The sequence below is a fragment of the Phyllostomus hastatus genome, unplaced genomic scaffold (genome assembly GCF_019186645.2).
Source record: "Phyllostomus hastatus isolate PE091 unplaced genomic scaffold, TTU_PhHast_1.1 phas_scaffold_46, whole genome shotgun sequence".
Taxonomy (NCBI): Eukaryota; Metazoa; Chordata; class Mammalia; order Chiroptera; family Phyllostomidae; genus Phyllostomus; species Phyllostomus hastatus.
In genome coordinates, this window is record NW_025334032.1 from 1,429,532 (window position 1) to 1,453,864 (window position 24,333).

The following is a 24,333-nucleotide window of genomic DNA, read 5'->3' on the forward strand; positions in this document are numbered from 1 at the left end:
ACTCTAAAAATAAATAAATAAAATCTTAAAAAAAAAAAAGAAAGAAAATTGGAATATAAATTGTTCATACTATGTTCTTCTTGCTCTCCTGAGGAACATAACATTCCTGTAATTGTACCTCATTTATTCATACATATTAACCTTTAAAATGTATTAGCAATAGGAACAAAAATTTTAAATTCAAGAAACATAATGAAGCCCTGGTTGGTGTGGCTCAGTGGACTGAGCACTGGACTGTGAACCAAAGAGTCACTGGTTCATTTCCCAGTAGGGGCACGTGACTAGGTTGTAGGCTGGGTTCCCAGGTAGAGGTGTGTGAAAGGCAACCACACATTGATGTTTCTCTTCCTCTTTCTCTCCCTTCCCCTCTGTCTAAAAATAAATAAATATTTTTTGAAAAAGAAACAAAATGAAGAAAGATGAGGTGGACTAAGACATCCAGAACTTCAAAAAACAAGCCTAAATATAAGTCCAAAGTTCAAGTAATTTTATGCTGACAAGTGAGACAGTTGATTTTTTCTATGACATGAAAAACTATATCATAGAGTGTGAACTGGCCATAACACATTTTAGCACATTAAAAGAATGAGTTACCTATTTCAATTGTTTGATATTGTAAAGGCAATTAAAACATACTCTAAGAAGTAGTTCATGTGTTTATTATAGTGTTTATAATATTAAAAGATACGAAGAGTTTATGAAGTGTCTAACAAAGGGCAGATTAAATAACATGTTAAATGGAGTACTGTTCAGGTATTCTAATTAATGTAATTATATTTAATTAGCTAGAAAGTTGTTCATGATTGAATGAGATTACCAAATAGTATGAACAGAGTACTTAGAAGAATACATTTGCTAAATTATTATTATTGGTTTACTATGTGTGTGAGATAAATCTCACTACAGTGAAGGGGGGGGTGTACCATTAATAAGCGTGTATGATTTTTGTGAATGGAAGGTTTCTTTTTGGAAAGGAGAGTGACAAATCCTTGAAAAATATTGATGAAAACAATTATTTGAAGCAGCCTTACCACTACATAATCATCCCCTTTGGAAATATGTAAATGGAAATCCTGCTTGGTTCAGGAACTGTGGAAGTGATAATGAAGGATTAACTATCATGGGAAGAACTGAACAGATAATTTCAAACAATAGGTATTTCAAAAATAAAATCATTTTAAAATATGCTTCAGGGGAACAGTCTATGTTTTCTAAAATGAAGGAATGTTAAAAGGAGTGCTCAAAGGAATATTAAAAAGGAATTCCTGAGTTTGTTGACAGGTTTTGCTGTCATTTCCTTCCTCTTCCACCCCCAGAACCTTTCCCCTAGATACCTTAAGTATATATAAGAAAGGGAGTAGTAGATAAATATTTTAATTTTGAAACTATAAATTATGTAAATAAAAATCTGATTTATAGCTATATTTACTAGCACAGTGAATCTTAATTTTACATCTAAAATACAGGGATTTTTTTGTTTTAAAAGTTTGTTTTAATTTTTTCCTAGTATAAAAGTAATACATAGACATAGAAACCTTGAAAAAGGCAAAAGAATTCTATTTAAAAGTCACAGTTTTATACTCGTGGCAACTACTATTAGGCTTAAATTATTCCCTCTCAGGAGTGTCCAGCCTTTTGGTGTCTCTGAGCCACAGTGGAAGAAGAGTTGTTTTGGGCCATGCGTTAAATACATTGTGACACATAATCACAAAAAAAATCTCATGATGTTTTAAGTAAATTTATAGTTTTGTGTTGGGCTGCATTCATAGTCATCCTGAGCCGAATGCAGCCTGCTGGCTGCAGGTTAGACATCCCTGATTAGTTGGATCAGCATTTTTTTTTTCCTTATTTCAATGTATAACTGTTCCAGGGACTAGCAGGGGCAACTCCTGTGGAGAAGAGATATAGAATTTGCTTTGGCTAAGAAAATTTTTCTTTACATTTATCTAAAATATAAAAATACCATGAACTGAAGAATTTGTTTTATAATATTTTACTGTAAAAAATGCCTAAAATTTCTCAAGATGCTTTAGTAAGCTTGAACATACGAGAATATGCATCTTGTTTACCTTGTGGCTCCCTCAGCCAAACTTGCATGTCATCCCCACGGGTACCATTCCATAGTGTGAGAAGCATTCTAATGCAAGAGAAATCACTGAAAGGTTTTTAAAGGAGAGCAAGAATAAATACTGAAATATGTGTACTGCTCAAGATTTGCTCAAAGCAAAATCTAAGATCAGTATGAGTTTGTTTCCTCTTTTATACCCCAGATCATTACATCTAATTTATCAAAAAGCTGAGCTCTTCTGAGAGTGTGGAATTCACATTTGATATTCAGAAAACATGAGTAATTATGGACATTTTAGTTCAAACATGGCTTTGGTTATCAAAATGTAACATGACACAAACATGGATTCACAGTGTATGACCTGTCCGTTTCAGTGACCTATTTGGAATGTAAGCAAAAATAGTATGTCTCAACCTATTTTTATCATGTGCTCATATTTTATCATTTAAAATCCTTAAGCTCTACTAGTTTCATTTAGGCCGTTTTGGAATCTTAAAACTTGGTTAAGAGACTAAAGAAACTATAGTATTTGAGAGTCTAAAATCTGAGGGGAGCGATGTTTGTCATCAAAATGGGCCTATGGTAGAGATTTCAATTCAGACCCTGTCATGCCACTTTTGTCAGCATTTTACTGAGTATTTCTTCCTTTGAAAAAAAAAAAAAGAGGAAAAATACCCATGTAGGTATTCTGGACCAAGTAGGTCCATAATAGTTATTGTACCACATTTGAATAGGTGATTCTTAGATGTATTTATGTCTAAAACTCAAGGGAATTTGGAGCTTTAAAAGTTGGTGGCTTTTTTACAAAATTCTACATAGTTATATTCTTCAGGAAAATCTGTTATGATTTTATGATACTTCCTGTATTCATTAAGAAAAAACATTCCTAGAAAGAAAAAAAGTTCTTCACTACAATCTACCTTATTTTTAACCATACCAGATGGTCTTGGTCTCTGGATAGCCAAATTAGATTTAATGTGCAGCTTAGGTCAGTGTTTGACAGATTTAAAAACTAGCATGAAAATTCATGTATTTGGGTTAACTTATTGCCATATGCTAATAAGTACTTGCCTCCCAAAACCATTGTTCATTGGTAGTCTTGGTGTGTAAGACTCATGTCAGGCCACACAGAGTGTGGATGTGAACTAACTGGACAATGAATAGAGAATTGAAAAAAACATGGTGTTCAGATGTACTAAGGAGTGATTAAAAAGAAAAGACATAACCTTGAGACTTGTTTATTCTGTATTGCACTGGATGACAAAACTGAGGAAAGTGAGTTTCAGGAATGCAAATATGAGCTCTTAAAACAAGGGTTTTATACCAACTAGATGTGTTCATTAGACTGCTTTAGCAAATACCCTAAGTGAAGAAAGAAGAAAGAGTAAGTAAAATTTAAATACATCATCTTGAACAAATCTTTGCTTTTAAAATGTGTGCTAACAAAGGACAATTTTCCCCCAGTTTATTTTTATTTTTAATTATATTTTATCATGCTATTATAGTTGTCCCAATATTTCCCCCTTGCCCCCCTACACCCAGCAACCCCCACTTCCTAGGCAGTTACCATACCATTGTTCATGTCCATGGTCCTGCATGTAAATTCTTTGGCTACTCCATTTCCTATGCTATATTTTACATCCCCACAGCTATTCTGTAACTATCTATTTGTACTTCTTAATCCCCTTGCCTCTTCACCTATTCCCTCACACCCACCCTCCCATCTGGCAACCATCAGAATGCTGTGTCCATGATTCTGTCTCTGTTCCTGTTTGCTTAGTTTGTTTTTTAGATTCAGTTGTCCACAGATATGTATTTACTGTTCATAGTTTTGATCTTTTTCTTAAATAAGTCCCTTTAATATTTCATAAAATAATGGCTTGGTGATGATGAACTCCTTCAACTTGACCTTATCTGAGAAGCAGTTTATCTGCCCTTCCATTCTAAATGATAGCTTTGCTGGATAGAGCAATCTTGGATGTAGGTCCTTGCCTTTCATGACTTGGAATACTTCTTTCAAGCCTCTTCTTGCCTGTAAGGTTTCTTTTGAGAAATCAGCTGATGGTCTTATGGGAACTCCTGTGTAGGTAACTATCAGCTTTTCTCTTGCTGCTTTTAAGATTCTGTCTTTGTCTTTACCCTTTGGCATTTTAATTGTGATGTGTCTTGGAGTGGGCCTCTTTGCATCCATATTGTTTGGGACTTTCTGTGCTTCCTGGACTTGCATGTCTATTTCTTTCACCAAATTAGGGAAGTTTTCTTTCCTTTTTTTTTTTTTTCAAATAGATTTCCAATTTATTTGTTTCTTCTCCTTCTGAACCCCCATGATGGCGAATGTTGGAACTCTTAAAGTTGTCCCAGGGTCTGCTTATACTATCATTTGGGGGGGGGGGGGGAATATTTTTTGGATTTTTTTTCTTGTTCTGATTGGTTGTTTTTGCTTCCTTATGTCCCAAATAATTTATTTGTTTCTCAGCTACATTCACTTTATTGTTGTTCCCCTGTAAATTGTTATTTATTTTAATTAGTGAACCCTTCATTTCTGACTATCTTTTTTATGCTGCCAAGGTCCTCGCTAAGTTCCTTGAGCATCATTATAACCATTGTTTTGACTCTGCATCTGATAGATTGCTTATCTCCATTTTGTTTAGTACTTTTTCTGGAGTTTTGATCTGTTCTTTCATTTGGGCCATGTTCCATTGTCCCTTCATTTTGGCAGCTTCCCTGTGTTTGTTTCTATGTATTAGGTATTACTGCTATAACTCCATCTTGGCAGTGCAGTCCAACGTAGTAGGTGTCCCCTAAGGTCTTGGTGGCACAGCCTCTTCTATTACCCAAGCTGGGTACTGAAGGCGCACCCTTCATGTGGGCTTAATACACCTTTCATGTAATTGAGCCTTGATTGGTTTTGGCATATCAGTGGGAGGAATTTACCCAGAATAGTCATCTGCAAGGACTGGCTGTGACCACCAACCACCAACCTCTGCCTTCTGTAGAGAATCAGCTGTGCAGAGGCAAGGTGGTGGTGCTCTGATATGGTTTGTAGTTGTCCAGTGGGTGCATGTCCCTGAGGTTTTCCAGATAGTGAAAGCCAAGTTTAGTCCCACCTGTGTTTGTTCCTGCCTAAGCTATAAAGCAATCAGAGAGCTGCTACTTGTGCTGGGCTGGCAGTTTCCCAGGCAAAGCCAAGCTCTGAATTTAGGCTGACTGCTGCTAGTGCCCTATCTGAAGCCACTTAGCAACAGGTACTGTGCCTGGGTGCTCACTGAGGCTAGCTGTTGCTGGTTTGAAAGATTTAGGAAGCTGTGAAGCATAAGCCCAGACCATCCATTAATACGGAAAAGCCACTGTTAACAGCGGTAAGTTGGATGGGACTGAGCACCAGGGGATCTTCAGGGCAGGGCAAACAGTATTAGCCAGGTTGATGGGTCCTCAGATAATGGCCTCCACCTGCCCTTTTTGTCTGGGAGAAAGCTGACCCCCATCTCTTGCCTTGATGCCAGAACCTGTACTTTCTCCCTGTATGCCACTGGTGCCTTTCAAGCTGCTACCCTGGTGCTGTGGCTCAGGGGGAGTGAGTATGCGTAAGTTCTTGGGTGGATTCTTTGAAAGGAACTGCTTGGGTGTCCAGAAGTTGCTTCCACTGACTCAATTACTGCCTGTTTTTGCAGCCAGAAGTTCTGGTGACTTTTATACCATTCACTGGAACCCTGGGCTGGGGGGCCTGGTGTGGGGCGGGGACTCCTCACTCCTGAGATATCCCTCCCAAATTTATATCCACCACACCTTGATGCGGGACTCATATTTCCATCTTTCTTTCCCCCCTATGCTGGACAGATGTGGTTTCTTTAATTCAACTTGATTTCTGATGATTCTGAGTCATGGTTGTCCTATAATTAATTTAGTTGTAAGTTTGATGTGGCAGTATGAGGAGGCAAACCATGTTTACCTGTCCTACCATCTCGACCACAAGCTGAGACTGCTGTATTTCAAACAACAATTTTTTACTGAAGGAAATTTTAGGGAGACCATTATTTTAGCAGAACTGACAGTATCTACAGAAGGCACTCTAAGAAGTTCAAGATCAAGGTTTCCAATAGCATATGTTATTTGTCCTGGAACTATGAAATAATGAAAATGATTATTCATTTTCAAATAATTATTGAATGAAGGCACTCTAAGAAGTTCAAGATCAAGCTTTCCAATAGCATATGTTATTTGTCCTGGAACTATGAAATAATGAAAATGTTAACATTTTCATTAAGTACTAGAGTTGGAACATTATTTTTTTAAATACTAAAAACTTTTTAAAATAAATTGGCATTCGTTTTCAAGGCAGGTTACTTTTTGAAGGCTCTTGAACAAATCCAGCATAGAACTGTATCATTAAGTTTTCGTTTTCCTCCTAAGACTTCAAAGGAAAATAAAGTTGAAGAATTTGGATAAACCAGGCACATGCAAGGTGCTCAACTAATTAAATGGTGTATTCCCAGGAATACCAATCTCTGAAATTTGCATTGGGTCTAGTTGATTCTCCCATTAAATATGTAGGAAATAATCATTCTATGTATCTTTAGCAATTTTTGCATTCAAATCATTGTTAAGACAATAAAACAATGTCATGATTTGGCTGAAAAGATCATTTTTATGACATCTTTTAATGCAGGCATCTTAATTTTTATAAATCAAGTACTCTTCATGTGCCCTGGCTAGAAATCAAACCTGCGACCTTTTGGTTTTCAGGATGATGCCCAAGCAAGTGAGCCATACTGGCTAGGGCTATATGAGATTCTTGATATGAGAGAACTGTAAATACAATTATGAACACCAGCCCTGACGTGTTAATGTTTATTTGTCCCTCTGGGAAATAAACCAATACATTTTTATTTATTTTGAGTGGTTATTTTAAAATGACCCAAATTAATAAAATCAAAACATTTTAATACCTACCCTGTAGATTGTTGATGACTTTTTAAATTGCATATAATGATCGCTCAAGCTTTAGGTACTGTTATTAGCAATAGAAATAACTAACATTGATTTTTTAAAGATTTTATTTATTTTTAAAGAAGGAAGGGGGGGAGATAGAGATAGAGAGAGAAACATCAATGTGCAGTTGCTGGGGGTCATGGCCCGCAACCCAGGCATGTGCCCTGACTGGGAATCGAACCTGCAACACTTTGGTTCTTAGCCCGCGCTCAATCCACTGAGCTATGCCAGCCAGGACACAGTGATTTTTTAAAAATCCTTTTCCAGATATTTAATAACTCATTTAATTCTCAAACCACCTTATGAAGGAGGTAATTCATTATCCTTATAGGTAAAGAAACTGAATCACAGGGAAATAGCATGCCTTATATCACAAAACTAGTAAGTGGAGTCAGGATTCAGACTCAGGTGGTTTGATTACAGAACTCATCTTAGTAATTATATCTACGTCCTCTGTCCTATAGCCAGCAAAAGACGGGAGACAAAATTAACAAATATTAAGCCACAAAATGCTCAAAATGATGGTGATAACTTCCAAAGAATGTCTTAAAGATAGCTTTGTATTTGGTAGTACTATACTAAGCACAGATTATTTTCTCAAATGCTCCATGATGGTACTACTTGGTCCACTGCCAGGAGGCATGCTCTTAGAAGGGTGTTTCAGTAACACTGGACATGGGTGTTTATGTGTCCATGTCTTTCTGTATGTATATATGTTCCATGGATTTACCTATTCAGTTAGCTCTTAATGTAATAGTCATCTGTTGAGAAAATGGCCCCTGCCTAACTGTCCAGAGTAAGTCTTAACACAATCGGGAGGTCATAATTTGTTGTATTGTTTTTAAGGCGATTACAGCATCAAACATTGTCAGCTCACTTAAGCACACTGTCTCTCTTTGAAAGCATATCAAAATCTAAGGGAAAATGGATCTTTTTAAACTAAAAGTCTGCAGACAAACTACATAATACATCTAAATTGTACACTTATTTTGGAGATTAACCTATCAGATACACTTTTTTTCTTTTCTTTTAGTATTTCCTGTTAAAGAATTGGACTTCTGGCAAGGCTTAATAATCATTCACTTCATTTTGTCTTCAGAGCAATTCCAGGCAGGAGACTCAGAAATATTCTCAAATATTACCTCAGAAGGGCAGCTTTCCTCTCCCCTCCGTATATGCACACAGAAAATTAACTCCCTTTTCTGTATTATCACCCTGGTAATAGTTGTATTATTGCCTGTGATATTTTGTAATTATTTTCATTATTATTTTATTATTAGCCTGTAAACCTAATAGGCTTGAGCCTGGAAACTGTTCTTAGCTCATTTGGTGACTAATGTAGCTGATAACCTCACATAGCACTCAGTAATATGTTAGTTCCCTTATTATAGAATACATATGATGCCAATTTTGTTAAGGCTACTCAAAACAACTTACTGATCCAGATAGCCAGAAATCAGATCTTTTCAGTGGAATGCTCCCAGACTCAAATTTATATACCTCACCTATATTACAACTAAATTGAAGGATCAAAAGGAATGAGAAACATGAAATATTACTTGCCAGGTACTATAAAGTTTTATATGTAAAATAAGTGTAAGGGCCCTTTATTTCTCAATGAGATGATGTACTAGGTAAGGAATAAAGAATTTCAGGGCATATTTCATGTCTTACTGAGAAATTGACAATATATCTGATGTGAGTCTTAAAAATTTTTTTCTCTAGCAGAATGAAATGGATTCCTAGATGTTTTTTTCCTGAGAAGTTATGCCAAAGCACCATGGCGGTCAGAATTCCAGTTAGTTTTACAACCATCCCATGATTTGGGATTTTTAACATATTAATTTTAAAAGTGTTATAATTATTTAATAGCTATTTTTTATGCTTTATCCATGGCATTCAGATGCTTTGCATTGCATTGGAGAATCATCTGGCTTATGGGCTCTACTTTTGTTTGGGTGATCCAAAGATATTCTCAAATGAACTGAATCTCTATCCTTAATACCCTGCCTCTTGAATCAGTTTCACTTGGTTGCCTCTGTTGCTATTATTCATAGTTAATTCTTCCCAAATTAGGCATGTCAGTATTTTGGTGTTTTTACTTAACAAGTGTATTCCTTGATAACTTATCTGATTTGTGTACTACTTTAAAATCATTTTTATTTTTAAGAGGTTTCCTAAATTAACTGTTCACTGCTACATAATACTCATTATCCTCCTCACTTATAGACAAGAAAAAACCTGAGTTATTGTTGCATTAGAATAAGATTTTGACATCAAGCTTTTAAAATGCAACACATGGCACAGTGCCAACACTCAGCTTTATGTAGACAGTTGCTCAATTGAGTAAATCTAGAGACCTGTGAAAGGAAGCATGAGAATGATACAGTTGTCTTAAAATCTCATCTTCAATCCAGACCTGCATAAATATTAGTGCTGGAGAGATCTGAAGGGGACAAAAATTCCTTTTTTTATTGTTTCTTTCATTTCATGCTTTATTGCGATACTTGAGATGAAATGCTATCTGTATTTTCATTCATTTGTACAATATAATTTTACAATTTGTGTTATCTGATATATGATTTCAAATAACAAAATTCCTTACAGATATAAGGACAACATTAAAATTAAAACATCTGATACATACCAGATATCTGATGAATATTTAAAATAATATTTAATGAATTAATAACTGATTTACTTAACATGATGGTTTATAAGGTAAGTCAGGATTTTTAAGATTCTGTTATCAGTGAATTTTAGTCTTCTCTATATTTTCAAAGTGTTTAATTTTAATATTCAATATTTTTATATTTACCATAGCTGAAAAAAAGAAAGTCCTCATAGTAAGAGTAAAATGAATTTTTTAGATTAAAGATTTTTAGATTACTCTTTTGGTTTTGCTGTTTGCTTCTGTGGAAAAGACTGTTCTAATAAATGCATGTCTAAAGAAATAATATAGAATTGAGATTTGTTCAAGAATTCATGCAAGAATTAAGAATAATATGGAAAGCCAAGTAATACACCATGGTGGCGAATTCGATCCCAGGTCAGGGAACATAAAAAAATCAACCAATAAATGCATAAATAAGTAGAACAAATTTATGTTTCTCTCTCTAATATCAATCAATAAATTAAAAAATTAAAAAGGAAGGTTTTCAAAATATGTCCATCAGATTAATTTAATGATTTTTACATGAGAATCTATAAATTATTGTCTATTTTTGTATGTTCTTATTTATTTATTTTATTTTTGTTCAAGTACAGTTTTCTGCATTTACCCACCTATGCCCTGCTCAGAGCGATCACTAACTCCCTCCCCTGATTCCACCCCCACTTGGTTTTGTCCATATGTCCTTTATACTTCTTCCTGAAAACCCTTCCCCCCCCTTAATCCCCTCCCACTTCCTCTCTGGTTACTGTCAGATTGTTCTTAATTTCAATATCTCTGGTTATATTTCCCTTGTTTGTTTTATTGAATAGGTTCCACTTAAGGTGAGGTCATACCATATTTGTTTTCACAGCCTGGCTTATTTAACTTGGCATAATGCTCTTCATTTCCATCCATACTTTTGCAAAAGGTAGGAGTTCCTTCCTTCACTCTGCTGCATAGTATTCCATTGTGTAAATGTACCATAGTTTTTTTATCCACTCATTTACTGATGGGCACCCAGGCTGTTTCGAGGACTTGGCTATTGTAAATTGTGCTGCCATGAATTTTAGGGTGCGTAGGTTCTTTTGGATTGGTGTTTCAGGATTCTTAGGTTATAATCCCAGCCGTGGAATTCCTGGGTCATAAGGCAGTACCATTTATAGTTTTTGGAGGAAATTCTATACTGTTTTCCACAGTAGCTGCACCAGTCTACATTTCCACCAACAGTGTATTAGGGTTCCCTTTTCTCCACTTTCTCTCCAACACTTGTTTGTTGATTTGTTTTTAATGGCCATTCTCACTGGGGTGAAGTGATATCTCATTATCATTTTTATTTGCATCTGTCTGATGGCTAGTGATGCTTTGCATGTTTTCATGTGGCTATGTACATTTTGTATGTCCTCTTTAGAGAAGGGTCTGTTTAGGTCTTTTGCTCAATTTTTATTGGGTTTTTTCTCTTCCTGGAGTAGACTTGTGTGAGTTCTTTATGTATTTTGGAGATCAAACCCTTGTCCAAGGTATCATTGGCAAATATGTTTTCCCATACAGTTGGTTCTCTTTTCATTTTAATGCTGTTTTTAGCCATGTATAATCTTTTTATTTTGATGAGGCCCCATTTGTTTATTTTTTCTGTTATGTCCCTTGCCTTAGGGGACATATTGGTGAAAATATTGCTGTGTGGAGTACCTGAGATTTCCCTGCAGATGTTTTCCTCTAGGACTTTTAGGGTATAATGACTTAAACTTAAATCTGTTATCCATCTTGAATTTATTTTTGTGTATAGTGTAAGTTGGTGATCGAGTTTCATTTTTGCGCATGTAGCTGTCCTAATCTCCAAACACCATTGGTTGAAGAGGCTATTTTTACTCCATTTTATGCTTCTGTGCCCCCTTTGTCAAATATTAATTGATCATACAGACTTGGGTTTATTTTTAGGCTCACTATTCTGTTCCATTGGTCTGTCTGTTCCTATGCCATTACCAGGCTGTTTTGATTACAGTGACCTTGTAAACCCAGTTCGATATCTGGTATTGTGATCCCTCCTACTTTGTTCTTCTTTCTAAAAATTGCTGCGTCAATTCAGGGATGTTTATGGTTCCACTTAAATTTTTGAAGTCTTTGTTCTATGTCTGTGAATTATGCCATTGATACTTAATAGTCATTACATTGAATCTATAAATTGTTTTGCATGATATGGACATTTTGATGATGTTAATTCTTCAAATCCATGGGCACGATATATATTTCCATTTGTTTGTGTCTTTCTTGATATCTTTCTTCACTGTTGTGTAACTCTCTGAGTACAGGTCTTTTACACCCTTGTTTAGCTTATTCCTAGGTATTTTATTTTTCTTCTCGCTATATCAAATGGGATTTTATTTTTCCTGATTTCTGTTTCTGATATTTCCTTGTCGGTGTACAAAAATGCCTTTGATTTATGAATATTCACTTTGTATCCCACTGTTTTGCAAAATTCACTTATTAGGTCGAGCACTTTTTGATGGAATATATAGGATTTTCTAGGTACACTATCATGTCATCTGCAATCAATGACAGTTTTGCTTCCTTCTTTCCAATTTGGATGCCTTTTATTTCTTTTTCTTGTCTGAATGCTGTGGTTAGGACTTCCAATACTATGTTGAATAGGAGTGGTGAATGTGGGATCCTTGTCTTATTCTTGATCTTGTGGGAAAGCTCTAAATATTTGCCCATTAAATGTATGATGTTAGCTGTTGGTCTCTCATATATGGCCTTTAATATGTTGATGAATGCCCCCACTATTCCCACTTTGCTAAGTGTTTTATCATACATGGGTGCTTTACCCTTATGAAATGCTTTTTCCATATCTATTGCTATGATTATGTTCTTTTTGTCTTTCATTTTGTTTGTGTGATTTATTACATTTATTGATTTGTGAATATTGTACCATCCTTCATTCCTGGGATGAATCCCACTTGATCATGGTGTATGATCTTTTTATTATATTACTGGAAGTGGTTTGCCAATATTTTCTTGAGGATTTTGGTGTCTATGTTCAGCAGTGATATTGGCCTGAAGTTTTCTTTACTTATTGTGTCTTTCTCTGGTTTGGGGATTAGAATGATGCTGACTTCATTAAAAGAGTTTGAGAATGTTCTGACTTCTTGGATTTTTTGAAATAATCTATGAAAGATAGGGGTTAGCTCTTCCTTAAATGCTTTGTAAAAATATCCTGTGAAACCATCTGCTCCAGTGCTTTTGTGTGTCAGAAACCTTTTGATTACTGCTTCAATTTCATCAGTTGTTATTGGTCTGTTCCGGCTTTCTGTTTGTTCCTCATTCAGTTTTGGAAGATTATGCTTTTCTAGAAATTTGTCCATTTCACCTAGGATTTCAAATTTCTTAGCATATAATTGTTCATAGTAATTTCTTACAATCCTTTGTATTTCTGTGGTATCAGTTGTAATCTCTTTCATTTCTGATTGTGTTTATTTTGGTCCTCTCTTTTTTTTGATGAGTCTGCTTAAACACTTGTCAATTTTGTTTATGTTTTCAAAGATCCAGCTCCTGTATTTATTGATCCTTATAATTGTGCTTTTAGTCTCCATGTCATTTCATTCTGCTCTGACCTTGGTTGATCCTTCCTTCTACTTTGGGCTTTGTTTGTTCCTCCAGTTCTTATAGAGATAGGGTTAGGTCGTTTATTTGAAATGTTTCTGGAGAACCTCCAGTCAAGATGGAAGTGTATCTACGTATACTTAGTATACGTAGATACACTGCCTGCTTACGCAACCAAAATAAGGACAACAATTTAGAAACAAAAAATAACCAGTACTGACAATATTGAACTGTATGGAATTCCTGCAAACAAGGAGTTAAAGTAGACATACTCATCCAGACTGGTAGGAGGGGCAAAGTCAGGCGGCCAGGCAGAGAGGGGTCAGAGCAATGCTGTGGCTGGCAGACCCCAGGTGTGCATGGCAGCAGCTGGCAGACCCAGCAAAGCTCACAAAAATGGCTGGCAGACCAGGCGGTTCCACATTCATACACAGATTAACCAGGCAAAACTGGGGAGTGAGGCAGACCACACAACCCAGGGTCCCGGTGTGGGGGAATAAAGCCTCAAAACACTGATTCAAAACACTTGTGTGAGTTGAGGTGCAGAGAGAAGCGCCCAGCCTCACAGGAGAGTTCGTTGGAGAGACCCACAGGGTTCTAGAATATACACAAGCCCACCCACACAGAAATCAGCACCAGAAGGGCCCAATTTGCTTGTGGAAAGAGTGGGAAGTGACTGAAATCCAGAAAGAGCAGACCAAGCACCATTGTTCCCCTTCCCCACATACAGCATCACAACCCAGCAACGGTTGCCCCACCCTGGTGAACACTTAAGGCTTTGCACCTCACTTCGTAACAGGAGCATCAGGACAAAAAAAAAAAAAAAGGCCCAAAGGAAAGAACAGATCAAAGGTCCAGAAATAATACAGCTGAGACAGGAAGAAATAGCCAGTCTATCAGATGCATAGTTCAAAACACTGGTAATCAGGATGCTTACAGAATTGGTTGAATTTGGTCACAAATTAGGTGAAAAAGATAGAGGCTATACTAAGCGAAATAAAGGAAAATGTACAGGGAACCAACAGTGATGGTAAGGAAACTGGGACTCAAATCAATGGGGTGGACTGGAAGGAAGAAACAAGAATTCAAAAAAAATGAAAGGCTTAGGAACCTCCAGGACATCTTTAAACATTTTCCAGACATCACCTGGCTCCTCAAGTTCTCTGTTGACCCAGCCTCGTGTGCAGTCTCAGCAGGTTAACACCGCCCTTGTGCATCTGCCACTTCGTCTTTATTCCCCCAAACGACTTCAAGCATCCAGGTTCATCCTGGTGCCACTCTTTCCTCCCAGTTTGGCAGGGGAGGGAGCTGTTGATTTGGCTCTCTTCCAAGAATCTGGGGTGTCACACCTAGGGCTGCAGTAGCCCTGGTCCTCGAGCTGGTTTCAGGGACTTTTATCATCCCAAAGCAATCTCTTTACCATCTGTTTCTTAGTGTCCTGTACAGTTTTGGCCTCCAACCTTAATATATTCTGGGTTACCATTGGCTGTTCACTATTCCTCAGATCAGCTAGGTGTTCCACCTGTGCACAGAGGGAAGTGGACTCAGCTCCTACCTACCTTGCCACCATTTTCTATTGTCTATTGTTTTGTCATCATTTTTAATGCCTCAGACAATGAAACTTCAATCATGATAGAATCATTCAGTGATGTGTGTACAGCTATTATTTTATTCAATTAAGTTACATCATTCAAATGTGCTTGCCTCTGATACTAATCTCTTCAATATGTTCAATACACATTTTATTAAGATAGCAAGCATGTAAGAAAAGGTAAAATTTCCCCACTGGTTTAGAAAACCATGAAATGAAGCAGAACAAAAGCTTGTAATGCAATAAAATGAAATTCATATTTGTGAATATTATACTTAAGAAGTGTTTACATACCTTGGTTACTTTTCCAGAGGAATGACAATGTAAACAGGCAGTTAAACTTCCTATCCCACAGAAATTAAGTATGGTCATATTCTTAAAAATTGGCTGTCCTACTTGTCAGTTCTTCGACTTTAACCAAGTTGCTATCTCTCCATGTCTCAGTTTTAAGTAAGTAAGAGGTTGAATTTGGTTGTCTTGTTCCAAATTTTTAAATGACTTTTTAAAAGGTTTTATTTTTATTTATGTTTTAGAGACCAATGAAGGGAGGGAGAATGAGAGGGAAACATCCATTGGTTGCCTGTCTCTTGCCCCAACCTGGAGACCTAGCCCACAACCCAGAAATGTGCTCTGACTGGGACTCAAATCTGCACAACCATTCAGTTTGCGGGACAACATCCAAACCACTGAGCCATACCAGTCAGGGTTTGTCACAAATTTTTATAATCCTAGGACAGTACTGGTTTTCAATACAGGGTGGGGAAAAAGTAGGCTTACAATTGTTCATATGGAAAAAAATAACACAAGAATAAACTCTGGTTTGTGTATTCAAAATTGTAAACCTTTTCCTCCACCCTGTATATCTATTTTGCAAATAATTCTGTACACTGACATTACTCATAAAAGCAAAGGGAAAAGTAAAATCTTGTAGATTTATGTGGAAACCTCAATATCACCTTCAAACTGGAAAGTATGTGATTAAAGTTGCTGTTATAGAAAAAATTAGGTTTATTTTTCTTACCCTTTATCAAACTGACACCTTGACAATATGAGACAAGATCAACAAAAAGGAAAACAACCCCAGTGAAACTTGGAGAAGCATTCACTATAAATGAAAAATAAGAAGAAATGTATTTTTAAAGGTTTATCAGATAAAGCATTTAATTGTATTAATGCGACAATATGGAGTACTAGATTTAGTTAACTGAAGTTTTCAATCTTAAACTTAGAATATTTTCTAAAATTAATTTCAGTATATTTTCTTCTCATAAATAGAGTAATTCAGGTTAACTAAGAATTCAATTTGAAGAATTCCAATCTTTAAGGAAAATTTCAGTTTATTTCAACATAAAATCATTGTATTCATAATTTAACAACATGCTTGAAAGATGTACACTGTAAAGGATTTGAATTACAAACTTTTCAATATTAATCTGTTGGTTGTAAACAAGTTTATGTACTTGTAAACTCTCCTACTGCCAGAAATTGGATCAGATGGGATTGGATTATCAAGAATAGCTACTGTTTCAATTATGGTTATGTTAAATACATGTGGTAGTATTGGACAGTTTTACTCATGCAAATCTATTTCTGCATAGTGTGAAAATCTGAAGTGGTGATAATGTGAGATTTCAAATTCTGTAAATATAATTTCATCAAAAATTATTAAATACTACTTTAAAATTTTTCTGTTTGCATTTTTAAGTGAGATCATCTTTTATTATTAAGAGCCTATTCTATGCCCAGTATTTCACTATAATCTAAACCAAAAAGCCTCTGTCAGCAAATAACTTTTAGTCTAGATGGGGACATTATACTCATATACAACAAACAACTAGAGAATAGTGGAATGTAAAGTCTATTGCTGACTTGAAGTGCAGTAGAAGCTTAAAGGAAATGTGGGCTTAGACTCATCAGACAAGACTTAGAGGAAGTGGAAGATGAGCCAGGCTTAAAGAATGGATTAGATTAATTCAGTGAAATGAAGGAACTGGACACAATCAAGTGCAGAAAAATGAGCCAAATCATGATCAGGTAGGAAGGAGTTAAGTGAAAACACTACATTAAAAGCAGAATTTGAATTGGGGAATAGGTAGGAAAATCAGCATAACCCTATTTTAGATTGTTTTCCTTCCTTTACATAAGCCACTCTAATTTCTAAAAGAAGAAAAGTATTTTGATTGCCTGGAGCCCTTTGAGAGCCAAGGTGTGATAATTTGAAGAAAAAAACACAATTTGTAAGAAATATTGGAAGGAAATCTAGGCTTAAATTAGATGATTTTACCCTATACATTAGAGAATCTATGGGTTTTAACTCAGAAAATCAAAGGGTTGCATATAAAAATTCTACTGTCAGGATATTCGTTGTCCTAGTCAGGTTGATTTTACCACTGTGGGAACAATTATGAATTAATATGAAAGTACTATTGAGCCAAATGGAAATACTCCTTCCAAACCACTCTAATTTGCATCCAATCCTTAGCTCAAGTGATTTACTCCTATAATGTCCTTTCCCTCATTTTCAACTGTCTAAATCTTAGGCTGTCTACAACCCTACATGGAATTTACCTCTTCAGCCACAAATGTCATTTCTTGTGCTTCTATACCTAATGTAGAACAGTGAATACATCCTGCCTTATTGGCAGGGACTATCACTTTTTATTGTGTACTCTTCAAGGGTAAATAACATAGCAGATGCTTGGTAAATGGCAACTGATTCCTTAAAATCATCAGTAATACTTTTATGATAAATTAATACATGCTGGAAATGCTAAATACCAGCTAGATAAATGTAATGTCTAGGTTCTTTCCTGGTAGTTTAGGAGTTCCCCACTATTCACTACTTACTGAGGCTCTTTTCATTCTATGCTACCTACTAACATTCATGCCTCAAGTTTTAGCTACCTTACAGTGTCTTTTTAAAATTTTTTTAAAGTCAGAAGCCTCTGAGTGGGGTATAAATAGTTGGAAAGCCTGTGAAATTTTAATATCCCTTTTGAGGATCGTTAATGATTGAACTGAAGCTTTCCAAGAACGTATAGTTTGTTTTCTGTTGGTTTTTATTTGTATGTCTGAGGAGATGGGAGACAGTAGTAGAACGAAAAGTCCTTATATTTAAAAGTACTTTTCAAGAGATAACATTACCATATTCACAAAACAAATGTATTGAGTATCCACTGCAGTTCTTTAAAATGAGTCTTTAAAAGAAAATGGTATGCTTTCTGAATTCCTCTGCCTACTGGAGCTATCTCCTGGAGTGGAATAGGTTTTCTTAAAATCTTTGGAAAATTTTTTAAGAGACTATAAATTGCACCAAAAAAGCTTTAAGGAATCTAAGAAGGCAAAGATAATTATGAATCAAATATGCAGCATTTGTTTTCTACTGGGACACTTAAGTCATATTCACAATGTGATAATTTATTTTATGTACACTGAGTTCTTTTATGTAAAATCTATAGGATATGTGTGTTTTCCAGAATCTAGGTATAAGTTATGCATAACATTTAGCCAAAAGTCAGGAATTCAACCAGTAATTAAATAATGGTTCCTACACAAAGCAGTTTTCCTCTATATTGATTTACTTTACCATCTGTTTTCTAGGCATATATTTTGGCATCATCCACCCAAAACGGTGAGAACTGACTATACCAAGCATACCTAGACCACATGAAGAAAGGAGTGAGACTAGAAACTGCAAACCCACATTGTCTGTATTGAACAGATTGACGACAGACCACTCTAGCAAAGGACAGTAAATGCCACATGAGATGATCCCCTCAACACAAAGTTGTAAGTAACTTTAGGGAATTACAGGGTGACTAGAAAGTTGTCTCAAATGGCTCAATTAAAAAAAAAACTCTTCATTTTGAAACTTGTGGCCCGTATGCTTGTAAATTAAGATATACTGAGTTGTCAAGTAGTGGACTGATTTGTGGATGAGATTTTAAGGCAAAATACAATGCAGTATTCCCCCCACAGTAACTTGGCACCTCTGTCTTTAAACCTGAGGCAGTTTACATGAATTTGGATAACTAGATTAAAATTAAGTTATTGGACTTTTGCCTAGGAGAACCAATTAAAGGACTTTAGTCTTGATACAGCAAGAAATAGGAGGCAGCATAGCCCAGCCTCTTGAAACAACATAGTGGAAGTTGACAAAGTAATGGAATTTTTGGAAATTAAATATGGAAATTAAACAAAAGGATTCTAAGAAATAAAGTCTAGTGGTAAGGGAACTGGACAAATGACTAGTGTAATCTAGGAGTGAAGAAATCCTGAACAGAATAATGGCAATGAGAAGGGAAGTGAATGAGTAAATTAAAGATGTTTCAAAAGGGAAAATTACAGAACATCATGATGAGTTGGATAAAAGGGTGGTGTCAAAAATTATATATTTTCTGTATTAGACAATCATGGTATCACTGAAAGTGGACAGTTTAGAGAAGCTGGTTTGAGAAGGAAAGATGCTGAGTCCCATTTTTGTAATACTGAATTTAAGATGGTGTATAGGCATTTCATTTGAAATGCTTTAGTTAAAGGTTGCTGAATATATAGGCCTGGAATTCTATGTAAAAGTCAATCTGAAGAGGTAAATTTGTCAGTGTCCACAAAAAGCAGATAAGGTTAGATAAGCTAATGGAAACTCTTTATTGTGGTCAATAGATTCCTTCTCTTTAAAAAGAAATATATAAGCCCTGGCTGGCGTAGCTCAGTGGATTGAGCACGGGCTGGGAACCAAAGTGTCCCAGGTTCGATTCCCAGCCAGGGTACATTCCTGGGTTGCAGGCTATAACCCCCAGCAACCGCACATTGATGTTTCTCTCTCTCTCTCTCTCTCTCTCTCTCTCTCTCTCTCTCTCTCCCCCCCTCCCCCCTCCCTCCCTCCCTTCCCTCTCTAAAAATAAATAAATAAAATCTTTAAAAAATATATATATATATATAAACATGTTTATGTAAATACTTGATTAGGTATGTAATCTTAAATAAACATTTCCAAAATTAAATTAAAACTCTCCCTTTTTCCTTGAAGTGTCATATCTCATTTTTGTGCCTATAAGAAAATCCCTACTTTTGTATCATTTATGAAGGTCAATGACTAAAGTGTGTTACTATTCTTGAATCTTAACCTCTATTTCCATTAATAAAACAAAGATCTCTCCCAGTACTAAACTGAAAGAATAAAATTGAGAACTTAAAGTCCAAATAATTCACTTAGTTAAAACTTTGTAAAATTGACGTGGCTTTTATTTCTCAAGTGGAAAGGCAAGTAATTGAATTGTGGGAAATGTACTGGTCTCCAGTTTCAAGAAACAGTACAGCACAAAGACCTGGCATTCTGGCTGAAGAGTTGTAATAATAAACAGAAATTTGAAAACCAGGAAGGTATGTTTTTCAAGAGTGCAACTGTGGCATTTCAAAGGAGGTATAACAAGAAATTCTAGAAGCTGGCCAAAATTGGTTTAGATAATTGAGGTTCCTTATTTAGATACTTGTTTTTGATGGAGAAACACAGTGATGAGGAAATGAAGAAGGTTCTAAGAGGTCTGAAACTTTCTCCTTCTCATCCTAAATTGGATTTGCCTCTGAAGAAAACTGTTAGCCCCCCACAAAAAAAAAAAAAAAAGGAATTCAATACTGCTTAAATTGTAGAGTTTAAAAAGTGACCAAAGCAGCCCTGGCTGGTGTAACTCAGTGGATTAAGCATGGGCTGTGAACCAAAGGATCACTGGTTCAATTCCTAGTCAGGGCACATGCCTGGGTTGTGGGCTAGGTCCCCAATGGGGGCCATGTGAGAGGCAACCACACACTGATGTTTCTCTCCCTCTCTTTCTCTCTGCCTTCCTCTCTCTAAAAAATAAATAAAACCTTCAAAAAAAAGTGACCAAGGCAAAATACACTTTTTAAAAATTATTTAAAAGCAGATATTTTGGTTTTCTAGGAGCTAAACCTTCTTTTCTAGGATTCCTATTTAGAAACTCAAGCTGCATGTCATTAGACAGAAATACCATATTATTCTATATCTTTGATTTTCAATATGTACTATTTTAACGATATGTAAGGAAACCTAAAATGTTAATCTGTGCTTCCAAAGAGCCTTTTAAAAACTCAGTAATATGTCTTCTGGATATACCTGCATCTTTGAAACCAATTCATCTCAATATTTGAACTTTTTGATTAATCCAAGTTCAGTGAACCTATGACTTCAAATCAGGTTATCCAGAAATGGGAACATTTTTTTCCTGTATTTACATCCTAGTTACATGTAACATACATGCCTGATCTACTGACTTCTACTACCTTTTATAACTAAATTATGGAAGTCAAGATCTAGTATTGATTATAGTCACGTGACATTCATTCTGAACTTGTATTCCTTTAATATTTCTTTAATTACTAAACACTCTTATAGCATTGCATTTTTATTAGCAAATTATGTATATTCCAATTTTGGCTGGGCTGTTTGATTAAATGTATAATTTTGTATAACTTTCTAACTAGTTAATATTTCTATATACATCTATATTTTCATCTCATTTTGTAATCACCCAATTAATAATAGAAAAATACTATGGTATTACTGTAGTCTTTAACTTGAATCAAGTCTTTCAGACTCTTTACATAAAGTATCCTCATCCATCTCTGAATCTACTCTAATTCTTGTTTTACTAAGCGCTTGTTCACTGAGACTGTAGCATTCCCAATTTTTTAGTTCAGTTCATTTGGACTATTGGATGTCTAGCACTGTGGGGGAATATGAAGACCAATAAAAAGCACAGTCCCAGCCCTCAACTTAGAAGAACTTGTAGAACATTGCAGCCAGACTTTCTTGGGGTCTCTTATTACAAGAAGGGTAAGACAAACCTGTCCAGTTTGGCTTCCAACTTGGTAACTCAGAGAAATTCCAATTCTTACCAGACTATGAGATGATAGAGAGTAACATGAAATAGAAACACTTGGTATTTGGTGTGTTTTACTCAGCTGATGAAGTAAAAAGCCACTTTAAAACAATGATTTCTGGATTTGAGGTACTGATATGAAATCTGAAGGTGCAGAATGCTGCCAAACTAAAAGCTCTCTATGGTTAGACAACTTCTACATACATTTTTGCTTTCATTGCAAATTCCTATTTATTTTGCCGTATATTATTGCTTTTTTAATCCATGCCATGCTTACTACTCATTTGCCATTCACCATCTAAGGTGTAAGCTTTTTATCCATTTAAAGACATTTGTGGTTGGATCTATCTCATAATTTAGATGAATGTTAAGGCATTTTCTAGGCTTAATTATGAGATGATGAAATTTTTAATGAAATTTGTACATAACTTTTCATCTCTTGTGGGTCCAGTGGAAGGACTAATAATTCTTAAGGTGTAGCAAAGTTGGTAGTGATGTTTTGTTTATAACACTAAGTTATAAGTCACATTGTTGTCTTTCATGGATTCTTCGGCTCCAGGAAGGTAATAAAATTTCCTAAATTTATTTTTACAAATTTTTCCTGGTGGCTTCTGTATTGCTAAACATACTGTTACAGAGTCAACTTCCTTAAACAGAGGAAAAATAACAATAGAATGTGGGAGATTTAGAGTGCTTTAGCAAATCTTTTATCCCATCAAGGTCTCTGGTGATGTGACCATTTCTATTATTTAGGACAGAGAAGCAACACAAAAACTTAGAAAACTTACTGCAGCACTTACGAAGCTGAAGTTTGCCAGATGTAAACAGTATAAAAGACACTGGAAACTTCTCAAGCTGCTTTCCTTTGACCATTTTATATCACTATGGGCTCCTGATTTCAGATATATTTTCAAAGCAGCCCAAATTAATTCTGATTTAGCATAACCTAAGAACTCTAATTATGACTTGTATATTAAATCAAAGAGTAAAATTCAACACTAGAGCTCCTTTCCAGAAAATCTTTGTAGGGAGAACTTTAAGTTGCTTATAAGGTAAATTATTGAGATTCAAGAATAAGCTAAAATCTTTTAGTTTTACCAGAAATGAAACTGTGGGTGATAGAAGCTGAAACAAATGGAAGAGAAGTAGGAGAATATTGGTGGTTTGTCAGTTAAGACTGACAAGCATTAACATGTTATTGTAATGATTCATACTTCTGTATATGAGATAGATTGACAGGTGTATATGATTTGATGAACAAAGTTTTCAGCATATTTGGCCAAGACAAGCTTCTGCCATTATTTTCTTATAACTGAAAATAAAATTCACAAATCATTTCATTCAAGAAGTGGTACCCACTTGAAAATGTTGGTCTTTTTATCCATAAAGCAGGTGAGAGTTTTTAATTTGCCTATGGCACATCTAACATCCCAGTTTTCTTCAAACTATTATATGTTTGGCTGCCTCCCTTTCTTAAACAAGACTCAATTTTTTACATGTCCTCACATCCCAATCACAGTGTGCAACTCTTTTTTAGAGTGAACACCAGAGGTTTACTAAGATGATCTTGACATATGTCTCCAGTTGAGGTGATCTCTAAAATATTTACTAAAATAAGAAACTCAATCCACTCTGAAAGTAACCTTCCCCTATAATGAATTTTTAAAATGCTCACCCCAGAATATATTTATTGATTTTAAAGAAAGAGGAAGGAGGAGAGAGAGAAAAAGAGAAAAACATTGATCAGTTGTCTCCTGTGTGTGCCCCCTATGGAAATCGAACCCGTCACCTAGGTTCCAACTGAGCCACCCAGCCAGGGTTATACTAAATTATTTTTTAAGTGTGGCAATCTGTCTCCTATAAATTTCTACATTGTGAACTCATGACTTTTAGACACTAATAAAAGGCTTAAATTATTTTAATTTAAACCCATTGTCAATGTTACAAATTGTATTTGTAGTAAGCTCTAGAAGGGAAGGCACTGTTTTTTTCCTTGCAGTACCTCCAATGTCCAGATAGTATCTGGCCCACAGCAGATGTCAATAAGTATTTATTGGAATGAATGAATGTTATGTATATGTTTCCACAGGTAATATGTTTCTATTAGCACATTAAAGAGAGCATTTCTCATCAAACTAGTTTTCTGTAAATGTGAATGACAAAGAGCATATAAGTAGCAGTTTAAACAATTCCTGTTACAATATTTTTTGTTTCAGTATATCTAACCAGATACCAGTTTTTAATAATCTTATCAGCAAAGCATTACAGAGAATTAAACAGTGTTACATATAAAACCATGCCAACTATACCCTACTAGTCAAATTACATACATGCCAAAAATTTAGGAGAATAGAAATATTGTGTCTTACAATATGATCCTAGCAAGGCAACCAAACCAAACATATCACCCCCAAAGCTAAGATGACACATTAAAACAATAAGTTGGCTTTTTTGCAGAAAAGAAGGGATAAGTGCTATCAAAAACAAAACACTTAACCATAAAACTTATTTTCTTATTCGGGTCACTATTTTCAATCAC

At 35.4% G+C, this 24,333-nt stretch overlaps 1 long non-coding RNA gene across 4 annotated transcripts in view; it reads left to right on the forward strand.

Annotated features, from left to right (window-relative positions):
• The window catches only part of LOC123807785, a 55,680-nt gene extending 35,001 nt beyond the window's left edge, over positions 1–20,679 (forward strand). Inside the window, exons 4-5 of one of the 4 annotated variants that reach the window (XR_006783697.1) lie at positions 15,432–18,687; positions 19,867–20,679. This is a non-coding gene — a long non-coding RNA (uncharacterized LOC123807785). Of the gene's footprint in view, positions 1–15,431; positions 19,678–19,866 lie in introns of those variants that run through there. The other 3 variants (XR_006783698.1, XR_006783695.1, XR_006783696.1) reach the window with 3 other exon arrangements.
• The last annotated feature ends 3,654 nt before the right edge of the window (positions 20,680–24,333 follow it).